We start from the raw sequence: 13,927 nt of genomic DNA, 5'->3' as shown, positions 1-13,927 counted from the left end.
TGAAAGAGAGTGAATGTTTTGAAAGTTTGGAGTAGAAAAAAAAATTATATGATGGTCATCCGAGAGAAGCAGTTGAAGTTTTGCGTAGTCAGTTAAGAAGCAAGTGCCAGTGGTGTTAATAGTTAGACGTGGGTGGCTGAAAGGTGGAACGAGAGATAGGTCAAAGTTGAATACCTCCTTGATTCTATAAAGTCCAAGTGAGTAAGTCACAAGAACTGTAACTATTAAAAATATTTGCGACGCCAAGTAAAAAAATACTTGGGTCTCAGGAGATTGTTAGTATATAAAAGAGAGGAGAGAATTTTGGAGTTTGTTAAACGAGTACTGGAAAAAAAAGCCGGCTCGTGTTTTGGAGAAAGAGTTGCTAGTATGCTGATAGGTTGATACTTAGAACGGAGAAGGCTTTGATTGGTAGCCTAACATAATCAACAAGGGGGAGCTGGTTTGGTCGAAAGGAGACATCGTCGTTGCTTAACAAATTTAAAAAGTTTCTTTTTATAATATTCAGAATTTTATTTATTTTTTTTTGAATACAAAAACATAAGAACAAAGATTTAAAAATTTACATAGGAAGTGTAATTATTTTACGAATATCCAAATTTCTTGTTTATGTTGTTTTATCCATGTTATAAAAAAAACAAACCGATAAATATATGGTAAATTAAAATTATTTTATGTGGTAAAATTTTCATTGGGACAGTTAGGCCCATGGAATTAATTTGATAAATTTTCATATTATTTCTTTTGATAATAAAAGATAGTTCTATTTGTTTATTTATGTTATTTCTATTTTTTCCTTTTCCTATTTTATCCCGATAAGGAACAACTAAGAGATACTGGAAGCCACGAGAAAAGATAAGTATAACCTAAGCTGATTTAATTTTTTTTGTATAAAATGGCACCTTGAGATTATATTTCTTATGTATGATTTGCGACACTTAGATAATTAATTAAATAATTATTTTAAGTAGTTAAATAAATACAAAGGTAATATAAAAGTAAGAGAAAGCAAATCATAGTAATATATACATATATGTTATACTTAATAAATTTAATGGTTTTTCTCAAAATCTCTAGTTTTTATATGAATAAAATAAGACCCAATAGACAGATTCTTTTTTTTTATCTTATTAATCACATGGGGACACATTTGGTAAAGTATCAATTACCGCTTTTAATTACCGATTAAATTTTTGGATAATTTTCTTTCCAATATTATGTAGCTCATGAGCGTAGAAAGATAATATCTGATGCAAAAGTTAATAAAAAAAATACAAAAAGTGGGCTTAGAGGTAAACATCGACAAAACGGAATACATGTGTATGGGAGTAAAAAAACAAAGCATGTTACTGGAGATATATCAACAAGAAAAACAATAATATACGATATACATATTACTGGGCACACATAAATATCTTACGAATGGTGAACAAAATGATAAATCTATTAAATAAAAAAACAACGAAGGAACACGAATAATAAGACTGTTTAATACTCTATAGAAATTTAACAAACGCAAACAAAAACAGAATATTTATAAAAGTATCATAAAGACTATAATAAGTTATAGCAATAAAGTGTGGCTGCTGAAAGAAAGAACTTTTAAAACTTTAGAAGTAGTCAAAATAAAATTTTGGAGACGTGTGCTAGTAATTGAAGGTAAGATAGGTTGAGAAAAAATAGAATTCAAGAAATTATGAATGTCAAGAATACAATAACTGACGATATTAGAATAAACCAATTAATGTGGCATTTTCACTTACAGAAAATGACGAAAAATCATTTACCAAAAAGGATACTTCATTGGAGATCACAAGGTAAAAGGAAGAGAGAAAGACTAGGGGATTTCTATGGTTGTGTGATCCCATAAAGGCTATAAATTTTTTTGTTTTTTTAAATATTTTTTACTTGCTTTCCTACGATATCAATCACAAGTTATCTGTCAATTTTATGAAATTTTTGAAATGTGTGGGGTGCTTCTAATCCTCAACCACTAGTGGTTTTGTTTTCGAGTACAGCTCATACCAATTTATTTCTATCTATTTTTTTTTTTATATGGACAAGTAGCTACAGAGTTATTTGTTTTATGTTTTGTTTTCCATGTGTAATAAAGGGTGTTTTTTTTAGAGGTATAGAACTTTAAAGTGGAATAAAACAAAGATTATTTTTTATATGAACAGGAAATTAACTTTATTTGAAAGATAATTTTTTGACATTATATTTTAAATATGATTTCTGGCATATGACCACCAAAGCTGGCTCTGACGTAGTCTAATCTGGAGGTCCAATTTTTGAGGACTTTTTCCACTATTTGTGGCTGTATATCGGCAATAACGCGGCGAATGTTGTCCTCCAGTTCGTCAATCGTTTTAGGCTTATTGGCATAGACTAGCGACTTCACATAACCCCACAGAAAATAGTCTAACGGTGTTAAATCGCACGACCTTGGAGGCCAATTCACGGGTCCTAAACGCGAGATTATGCGGTTACTAAACGTTTCCCTCAATAAATCCATTGTGGCACGTCTTGCTGAAACCACAGCTCCTGCACATTATGGTTGTTCAATTCAGAAATAAAAAGTCAGTAATCATGGCTCTATAGCGGTCACCATTGACTGTAACGTTCTGGCCAGCATTGTTTTTGAAGAAGTACGGACCAATGATTCCACCAGCCCACAGAGCACACCAAACAGTCAATTTTTCTGGATATAGTGGTTTCTCAACATACACTTGAGGATTATCTTCACTCCAAATACGGCAGTTTTGTTTGTTGACGTAGCCATTTAACCAAAAGTGAGCTTCGTCGCTAAACAAAATTCGCTTATGAAAGTCGGGATCAACGACAATTTCGTTTTGGGCCCATTCACCGAATCTACGCATTGCTAGGTGATCGTGTGGCTTCAATTCCTGCACGAGTTGAATTTTGTAAGCACGCAAACCAAGATCTTTTCGCAAAATCTTCCATAAAGTGGATGGACACATATCCAACTGCTGTGCACGATGGCGTATAGACTGATTCGGGTCTTCCTCTATACTACGCTCAACAGCAGCAACAACATCTTCTGTACGCACTGTACGACGTCTCTGTAGATGCGTATTATCATTAAGAGTGAACGTGGTGCGAAAACGTTCCACAGTTGATCGAATTAATTGCTCTGATGGGCGATTATGTATACCATAAAATGGACGTAGTGCGCGATACGTATTCCGAACAGAACTATGATTTTCAAAATAAATTTGCACAATTTGAAAGCGTTGTTCAGGCGTCAGTCTATTCATATTGAAATGTCAAACTAAAGTAAATAATAATCACCTGACAGCTGTCAAAATGGCCGCCCCTTAAAAACGTGTTGTCAACTTCTATTTCTATACCTCTAAAAAAAACACCCGTTATTACGTTTTAAGACTTTTACAGCAATTAATATTTTATAGGGTATTTTTTTACACAAATAGGATTTTTACCAAAGATTTAAACTCTTGGTTTCTTTGTCAATAGCATCATGAACTGTTTCAGAATCTGATGAAAACTATACCAACCTAACATTAAAATAGAACAATTGGTTTTGATAAACATATACTTTATACTAAAAGATACAAGAAATAAACAAGAACAGAATATCAGCAGCTAATGACATAAAGTTTTATAATAATTAATTATTTGTAAATATTTAAATAAATTAATCTGTACAGATTATAACAGACAATTTAACCACATTGTTAAGTAATACTGCAATGAATTTTTTTATTTCAACGCTCAATGTATAAGCTTTTTTTACTGTATGAATTTAACAACGGTATATATTGGTTCAATATTTGAGTAATGATATTGTTGGTATTTAAAGCAGTGAAATAGCTAGTTTATATTTACTACAAATGCATATAAATCCGTAAAACTGAGATAAAATTTACTCGTATAAACAGTCGGGAGCGCAACTTGTACAAATTTAAACTGTTTGAAAATGTTTATTATCTAGCTTTTAAAATGATAAATGCTGCGTAAAATCCTAACGAGTAAGCTAGAGAGCAACATGCAAAAAGTGAAGTTAATAAAAATATAATAAAAATATTACATACGAGTGGTTTTCTGTTCCATCGAAAAAACTGGTAACTAGACGTAGTGTGAAAAACTTTTATATCCTACTCTAAAATCAAAATTTTTAAAGTAGTATGTTTTAGATATTTCAACTTTTGGTAAATATGTCATCATATTCTTCTTTACGTGCCATATCAGAGTTATCCTACGTTGGCGATCACCATTGAGAAGGCTTCTCGATCTTCTGCCACATGAAATAATTGTCCTGCATTTGATATCTGAGTCCATTCACGAGTGTTTTTTAACCAAGAAACCCGTTTACTTCCTACACCTCTACAGTCTTCTATTTTACTTTTAAACTTTTATATTATAAAGCTTAAATATATTTTATATTTAGCGGAATATTTAGCCCAGTCTAATCATCGGGTCTAACTCTAAAAATCTTTAGGCATACGAGTCTTCTTATTAAATTGTATTTTGCTCCCACGATAGTTTTTTCCTTTATAGTCCCCTCTTTCCCTATATCGTTTCTTTTATTATTAGTTGAGCATTTTGTTACTTATTATTTCTCAGTATGTGGTTTATTTCTAAGTACGAGGTTATTCTAACTTTCACTGTATTGAAAAGTTTTCGTTCTGTGTATATTCTATGCACCTTTTTTTCGTTTGAGGTACGCATATGCATAAAATCTTGAAGATCCTCCGGTAGATCCATATTTCAAAGGCTTTCTATTTATTTACGGTTGATATTTTAAGGGTCCACGTTTCAATTGCATAGGGAAGAGTAGACCAGGCGTAGCATTTTGATAAACTTAGAGAAATTTTGGTTTTTATTTGAGAATTACATAGGAGTCTTTTGACTTTTTAAAAGAATTTCTGGCCTGTTCTTTTCTCGATCTAATTTCTAGATTACGATTAAGGCTGCTATTGATCCAACATTCCAGGTACTGAAACTTGTTGACCTGTTCTACAATATGCCCGTTTATCGTGCAAGGTTGAGGTACATTTTGTTTGTTTAGATTACTTTGATTTTTTAATGTTAATTTTTATACCAAATTGCTCGCAGACCTGGTAGGTGATAGCGATGAATTTTATATATATTTAAGTCGTAATCCACAATCAACACCATGCAGTATCCGTCAAAAAATGGCAGAAAGTTTGTGGTAGCATTGTTATATTTGTCTTCTAAAATTACTTCGTTATGATAAACCGGATTGGCAGAGTACTAAAAAGTTTTGTTTATGATTTTAAGTTTTCCTGAACCTGACCATATAACTTTTCTAAGTTTTCCCGTTTCAGTTAGATTTCTATCGTTACATGTTGCAATCTTAAAGTTCGTATTCAAAATATTTTGACTATTTATTATATTTAGATTACGAGTAATTATACAAAGTTAGTCAAAATATGTACACACAAATTCAGGATATTCTTCACAATTCATCAGTTTAATAAAAAGTTTTCCTATTGGTTCTCTATTAAATAAATTATTTTTAAACTGATTTTCTTGACCAAATTTTTTAATGCCGGTTATAAAATTTTAGTTTAAATTTTAAGGTTACAATGTCACTACAAAACTGTTTTCTCGTAGTTAGTATAGTAAGTAAAACAGCATTGTGTTTTTACATTGCATTGTGTAATTACGATTGTTCTTGATGACTAGATGTGTTCTTACATGTACGTTTGTCCCGTTTTTATATTCGTTTGTAATGACCAATTTTTTAAATTTAAATCACCTTCTATTAATGATCTGTTCTTTCTTAAAATATTTTTAACTGTATTTTTCAGTTAATCACATAACAGTGATATGTGTCTCGTTCTTAGAACTTATACATCCTTTTTGTTTAGTTCTATATTTATTAACCATTATACCTACTACATTTCCGGTATTACTTTCTTCTACAAACTACCATTTTTGATTCTTATGTCCCTAACTCGTTTGCTAAATGTGGCCCTTAAATAAAAACAATGTGGACTATTATATTTATGTGTTTCCCGAATGTATTATCATAAAAGATTTAATCATTTTACTATAATTTTGTTTATTCTGCATTTTAAAAATTTATTCTAAGATTTATCTAACGCTTAATGCCTATATATTGTAATGCCTAACACCGTACCTATGATTTCGGCCTTAAAAAAATTTCAGAAGTCGAACTCACCTCTTTACCAGCGTAATGTTTCATGGATTCGATCGTCGCCCGCTAGCTATTTCGAGAAAATTCAGTTTTCATTATATATGCCCACCGAGGCGGCCTTTAATTAGATCGGTATTGACGATGATAGTGATTAGTAATTGTAGTATTTGTAATTAAGTGTTTTTGCGTTAAATACAATTAGTTCAACCGCGTTGTGCTTTATTTATTCTCTGAACCTACAAAAGCGTAATAGTAACTTTGTTAATAGACGATAGTATTGCCCTTGGTAAGGTTTTCCAAATGCATTAGCAATACAACAAAAATAGAGTACTACCTCGCATCCGGTTATATCTTTTTGTATAATAATCGCTATATATTTTTTTTATAGTTAGGACACATCAACAAACAGCTTTAATATTTGAGAACGTTTCCCAGATGCTTCTAATAGGTGGTATTTTATAGTATCTTGTAATAGTGCATCATTCTAGGTTTTTGTGTTAAAATATTTTGAGCTAGTGCTTTCTAGTTTACTGTGTGTAACACCTGTTCCTTAAGGATTGCTCTGTTAGCTAGTTTGTTGTTGCTTGTACCTTAATGGGTGCCTACCTTTATATATATATATATATATATATATATATATATATATATATATATATATATATATATATATATATATATAGTCTAGCATATTTAGTCATAAATTTAATTAAAAATGTTGTACAATATTTTATTTAAGTCTGCTGTTAAAATAATTGAAACATTTTTTTTGTAGGTATTATACCCACATATTATTTGATAATATTTGAATACTGATGACACCGTTTGAAATGTCCAGGTAATTATTACCCTTAAAATACTTATATTTGTGTAGAAAAACATTTTATACGCTACCATATTACTCAGGTCTGCTTTGACCCTAAGCGTCTTTCTCAATGCCATTTTTTCATCTAATCCCAAATCGCCTGTTACTATTCAGCAAACGCCGACACACACTTTTTCGTTCGCTGGGGATATTTAAATCACTTTTAGCGTCCATTACCCGATTTCTCTTTTATTATTCTAGAAGTCAAACTGCGTTAAATTGGCATTAGTAATATCTTTTAGTGAATTCAGTGGTGGTGGTGCAGATTTTATAAAAGAAAAAATACTGCCTGCACAAGTTTAAATATATAATGTGAGTATGATACTATTTGAAAACTAAGACGATTAAATTTTATTTTTTTGTAATTACTCAGTTTTATTCAAAAACTGTATATTTAATTATAAAACAAAATAAAAATTAATCATGGCCGCAATACTTTAATTCTAAGGAGAGGAAGTCAACTTTTGACATAAAAAACTGGACAGGTTCATGCTTAAATAGAAAATGTTACGAAGATAACAGAAGGCATACGTGAATGTAAAGAATGGATGGTAATATTTAGTGAGACTTTAAGCTTACAATATAAACTACTTTCACTGGACAGTAAATTAAAACGTAAAAAAACTTATCTGAGAGGACACAAAAATTAAAACCGAGAATATAAAAAATTAATGAAAATGGTTTATTTAAAGAAGAAATAGCAGAAAAAATAAACGATAATATAAGGATTTCTAATACAATTTAAAAAAATATGACTAATATCATCAAAGATAATGCAACACCACAACAGTTAAAAAACTCATAGGAAACAAAATTAAAAATTCTGCTGGTGGTTAAACAAAGTTCAAGATAAAAGAAAAAAACAGAAAACAGTATAAAAAGTAGACAAAGCATATAACGATGTCATATAAGAAGCGAAAGTAGCATTATCAGGTATTATCAGTAATATAGATGAAGTTGGTACCATTTGCCAAACAGGAATAAAGAAAGCAAAAGATTTTAATTTGAGTAAGTGTATTCGAAACGAAAATCATAAAATACTTTTACGATAATTATTTAAACAAGCAGTTGAAAATGATAACAACAATGGTCATCAAAATAATAAACTTCGAATGTTTTAAGTGAAGTAAAGTAAGAAAATTGTAACGGTAAGACTACCAAAGAGAATTGAAGCACTATTGTAAAAATAATACCTCAATCAACCATGGGAGCTTATCGTCTATACCTTGCCTAGCTCAGTATCTCAAGGGTGAGTTCGTCGTGTCTTAAACTAGAGATTGAACCTGAGTTCTCAGTTGATAGCAAATAAGACAAATTTTAACCAAACATATTTATTTAAAAGAATAAAAACAATAATTAACCCTGTCAAAGCTTAACAGTTAATAAGTGCTACTTATTGCTTCGATGGGCTGCTTGTGTGTTCTAGCTGTTGGGTCCTCCAATTAGAATTTGTGGCTTCTGGAGAGCTGCAGTCACACGTGGCTGTATGTCCTGATTAGTAAAATTGAATGTGGCCAATCAATTCGATCTGGTCAATTAAGTTGTTGATAAACCAATATTTCCAATAAATCCAATAAATTCAATGAATCCAATAAACTAAAAGATAAGGAACAACTTGCATTAGAAACACATCAAAAAGAAAGGTTTAACTTCCTTGCCATCTTACAAAATTACACTTAAACAAATAGCGTATGGCAAGGATAAAATGAAATATGATTGTTACTACTTAGTTAAAGTCTGTTAAAGAGTCCTAATGCATATATCAATGAAAAAATGTGCTTTCGAAAGAAAGTAAGGTTACAAATATTGGAAATGCGGTCAGAATTATAGAATAAATATCACAATGAAAGTACTCACCCCAAGAGAATTTGTAGACCATAAAAATGAGTCTTATAATAATTTTTGCCTTCTTTTATAAATTTCAAAAAGAGGCAAAAAATAAACCCACTACAGAAAAGTTGTTTAGACAGAAAGTGGGAGACTGAATGAAGTTAGCACAGATGTCATAGGATGTTCCTATAGATATCATGAAACTAGCTTGTCTGTCAACACGGAACAGAATAGTCTGCCGGACAAAAAGTGAGAGGGCGAATATTTATTCTACGGGACAGAAAGAGAAAATAAAGACAGAGGAAGAAGAGAAAAACAAAGGGCGCCAACTACTTTTATAAACAAAAAATAGTAAAAATTAAACTGAAGATAAAGAAATTAATAAATTAATAAACAAATTAAAATGAAATAATTATTTAAATATAAATTAATAGAGATGTGACGTTTATAACTTTACAAAATGTTATTTTATTTTATTTGAATTTATTTAAATGTGAAAATTTATGTAAACACAAACCTTAGGAGACTATTTTAAAGTAAAAAACCTTTAAGCCTAATTCTGCAATATTAATGCATGATAGATTTGGCTCAAGTTACTAATTTCAGTTCCCTTATTCAGAGCGTTAGGGTGTTTAAGTATTGAACACATTTCCAACAACTGCCTTTTTACGAGATTGCGTTTGTTGCCAAGAATCTTAATTTTAATTAAAATCAACCTTGTGATTAGTGTCAATGGCATGTTGAGCAACAGCACAAGTACGCTTAGATAAGTTAATATCACTATAGTGTGTCGTAAGACGCCCTCGTAGTGATCTTCCTGTCTGACCGATATAGCACAAGTCACACTCAGCATAAAGTATGTGATAGATAACATTGACTTGTTCTAAAAGGGACAAGGGTGTTTAAGTTTTAGAAAATAGGTTTCTGACAGTCTTGGTATTCTTAAGTGCAATTATTTTAACAGGTATATTATTATGTTTGTACAGTTTAATAAGTTAAGATATATATATATATATATATATATATATATATATATATATATATATATATATATATATATATATATATATATATATATATATATATATATATATATATATATATAATATATATAAATATATATATATTGTTATGCTATTTAAATTGTATTATATTGCTTACTTAGGAAAAAACCTGTCTATATTTATTAAATGAACTAATCTCCAATTAATCACAATAAATCAGCATTAATTAATTACAATCTCAGGCTATTTAAATTGTACGATTTACCTTTGATCGTGGATTCAAAATATTTTCCAATTGGCGTCCTAATCGGGATAGGTAATATGACCTGAATAAAATACATAGAATTTCAACTGAACTATATGTGAGATGTCCTTTATTTTAATGAAATTTTATACAACAATCAATCCTGTAATATTTGCAATATACTAACTTTAAATATATGAGAAGTTGTTTTCTATCATGGACCCAAATGTTATTTTACATTGATTTTTAATATGTGTTATAACTAAGCTCTTTTTATAATTCCTTTTTTTTAAGTGATCGCAAAATTAACTGTCTCTATTATTTATTCAATTTATTTAATTAATAAATGAAAATCACACTCCGGCTCTAATGAAATTTGACTGACCTTTCCTTCTCTGCCGTTGCAATTCTATGGCCACGCCACAACAAAAAAAATCCTTTCTCTGCTTCTGCTCCTATTGTGGTCCAGATGACGTACACCTTTCTCCTATCTGTACTTGTATCTCCAAATGTTTCCGGCTTCGTCTGCTATTAATATTCTTAGGCCCTTTGGTTTTCTATCTCTCTGTACCCCGTTCCTCACACTGGTCAGCTTTTACACCGCAAATAAACACACCCGGTAAATTACGTCTTCGGGACTTCAAACAAACACAAATCACAAAGCTCCTTCCTTCTTGGACGACGAAAACTGACTCCTAACCTTTTTTTCTCTCTCCTATCTCATAGCCAAAATCCACCTCCTTGCATTCAAAATTTGACCAATAAAAATCATCCACCTCTTGTGATGTATATCGTTACCACCCAACTCTCTCTATAAAACGTCATTCGGGTAATTCCAGAAAACAAACTTCTTTAATTATTCTAACTAAATCTATCTGCTTTACAAATATTTCTTACTAATAGCTACAAACGATACCTGTTTCTCAATTCAATGTCTTTTGTTAATAAACTTTTACCGATATAATCTTTCGGGGAGAAAACCACCGCAAATCCCGGTCTATTGTTCAACACTTTCTATCTACACTTTTATTCCGGGTAAAACCATTCCACAATCACCGACTTATTTAAATTTCTTATCGATAATATTTGAAAGTCTTGTCTCTGAGGCCTAATTAACAATTCTTCGAACAACTTAAAATACATATTTTGTCTTATACAGGATGTTTGAAAATTCATATGCCCGTGTCTTTATGAAATATCAATAATTTTAATTTTTATTTAAGTAATAAAATTTGTATATCGGTTTTTTATTGCTTATGGACATTCAAAAGTACAACAAATCCCCGCCTTTGTAATCGATAAAATTTATCAATTTATGCAACTAAATTTTCTCGAGGCAAAATAAACGCACTTCCTGTATGCTATCTGTACTTATGCTACGTATTATCCTATCCTACTATCTACTTTATACAAATTTAAATCTTCATTCGTGATATTTATATACATCATGGATATTATAAATACCTCTGATCTTTTCAGAATCCATATGTTTCAACTCATAGCTGTTTACTCCATCTTCGTTGTTTACTATGTATGGCCCTTCGAAAACAGGCATCAATTTTGCGCAAATACCGGTCTGAAGATTTGACACTCTTAATGCTCTTACCATTACTTTGTCACCCTTTTGGAAAGTTACTGGTCTTCGTTTCCTATTATGACCCTGTCTCTGGATGTATTTCTCATTGCTTCTTCTTAATCTCCTCTGAACGGTTTCTATAACCTGTCGATACTCTCTTTGTTCTGGATCTTCCCACGGTCTTATCGGCATGACGCCTTTCATGATGTATTCTGGTGTTTCTTTCGTTACTGTACTTGGCATGGAATTTAGGTACATCTCTATTTCTCCCAATTTTCTGTCCCATCGCCGATGTTGACCATCCGTTGCAATGCGAAGAAATTTCGTTACCTCTTGTATAAATCGCTCAGAAGGATTACTTTGGGGATGCCTGATGCTTACAAAGTTCGTCTCGATTCCCCGTTCTCTAAGCTGTCCCTTGAAACGATCATTTCGGAAGTACGTTGCATTGTCTAGTAAAATTTTTCTTGGGGTTCCTACCGTAGCGATGAAATTGTCTATTTTTCTCAATATTTCTTCCCCTTTTGTGGTGCGGCAACTATATAATTTTACGTATTTTGAGAACACATCCACCATCACCAGAATATGCTTGTTCCTTTGCGTGGTCACAATTAGATCGCTTAACATGTCGATGGCTATAATGTCCAGGTTGTTCCGGGATACAATGCTCTTTGCAATATTTTCGTTTTTAAAATTCCTGCTCTTGTATTTCTGGCATACTTCGCATTTCTGTGTGATCTCTTTTGCAATGCGGTAATCTTGTCGACTGATGTAGTTTTCCCTAAATACAAGCCATACCTTTCTACTGCCAATATGTCCATTTTCCTCGTGTAGTTTCTTGATGATTCTTTCTGCCAATGTCGGTGTCACTAAATATAATTCCTTTCCGTCTATTCTCTTAAAAAATATCTCGTTTTCTAGCTCTGCTCTTCTCTTTTCTCTTTCTTCTAGGCCTTCCTGGTCGGTCCTTATCTCATTTAACGAAAATATCCCTTCGTCTTGTGTCAGTATATTCAATCCCACATGTAATGTAATTGTCTCCTTTTTTCCTGTATCTTCGTCCCGTGTTAAAGCGTCAGCTATTATGTTGTCTTTCCCTTTGATGTATCGAAATTGGAAATCATACTCTTGTAAGAGCAGAATGCCTCTGTGTATTCTGTTATTTACCAATCGATTCTTCATGATGTGTATCAATGCTGCATGATCCGTTTCGATGGTGAATTTAGCTCCCAATAAGTAAAACCTTAATTTGTTTACGCAAAATAGTACACTGGCGAATTCCAACTCGGTGACACTGTATTTTCTCTCATGTGTTTTAGTCACTCGAGATATAAAACATATCGGAACCTCTTGGCCGTTTTGTATTTGCGACAACACTCCTGCAAATTTCTGTATCGACGCATCCGTACGGAGTATAAACGGCAAATTGTAAATAGGGTGATATATTTTTGTTCCTTTAGCAAATTCTTGTTTCAATATTTTGAACGCTTCCTCCTGTTCTTCTTTCCAATTCCATTTTGTCCCTTTCTTTAACAATTTTATTAAAGGAATTTCTTTTTGGCTTAAATCGGGAATTAATTTCTTGAAATAATTTATCGTACCGAGAAACCCTCGCAATGTTTTTAGATTTGTTGGTCTTGGGTATTCGTCGATGAGCTTTACTCTGTCCTCGGCTAGACTTACAGTTTCGGTGTCAAGTTTGAAACCCAAATAAATCACTTCCTTTTGAAAAAATTGACATTTTTCAATGTTTAGTTTTAATCCCGCTGTGTCCAATTCTTTCAAAATTATTTTGATATGTTCCACATGACTCTGCATATCTTGTGAAAAAATTAATAAATCGTCGATGTAATGGACGATGAACTCTTCATGGTGATTCAAAATGGTATGCAAAGCTCGTACAAGTGCTGCACAGGCGCTTTGTAATCCAAACGGAACTACCTTAAATCGGTATACTATACCATCAATTGAAAAGGCAGTGTAGTTTCTACACTTTTCAGCCAAAGGTATTAACCAAAAACTATGCTTTAGATCAATTTTTGAGAAAATATGTGATCCCGTGATCCTTCCAAAAATGGCCTCGATATTTAACGGTGATTCATATTGTGATACTGTGTGTTGGTTGATATTTCGGGCATCTAAACAGAGTCTTAACTCTCCACTGCTCTTCTTCACTATCACAATTGGGTTAATATAGGGTGAGTCACATCTCTCAATGATTTGATCTTCCAACATTTTTTTGATT

General features: G+C 31.7%; 1 protein-coding gene across 3 annotated transcripts in view; it reads right to left on the bottom strand.

Annotated features, from left to right (window-relative positions):
- LOC140443510 (limbic system-associated membrane protein) overlaps positions 1-13,927 on the bottom strand; it is a 1,158,062-nt gene that overhangs the window by 988,065 nt on the left and 156,070 nt on the right. The window lies entirely within an intron of this gene.

The sequence above is a fragment of the Diabrotica undecimpunctata genome, chromosome 6, assembly GCF_040954645.1.
Source record: "Diabrotica undecimpunctata isolate CICGRU chromosome 6, icDiaUnde3, whole genome shotgun sequence".
Lineage (NCBI taxonomy): Eukaryota > Metazoa > Arthropoda > Insecta > Coleoptera > Chrysomelidae > Diabrotica > Diabrotica undecimpunctata.
Note: the sequence above shows the minus strand (reverse complement) of the source record. Positions and strands in the feature narration are given on the sequence as shown.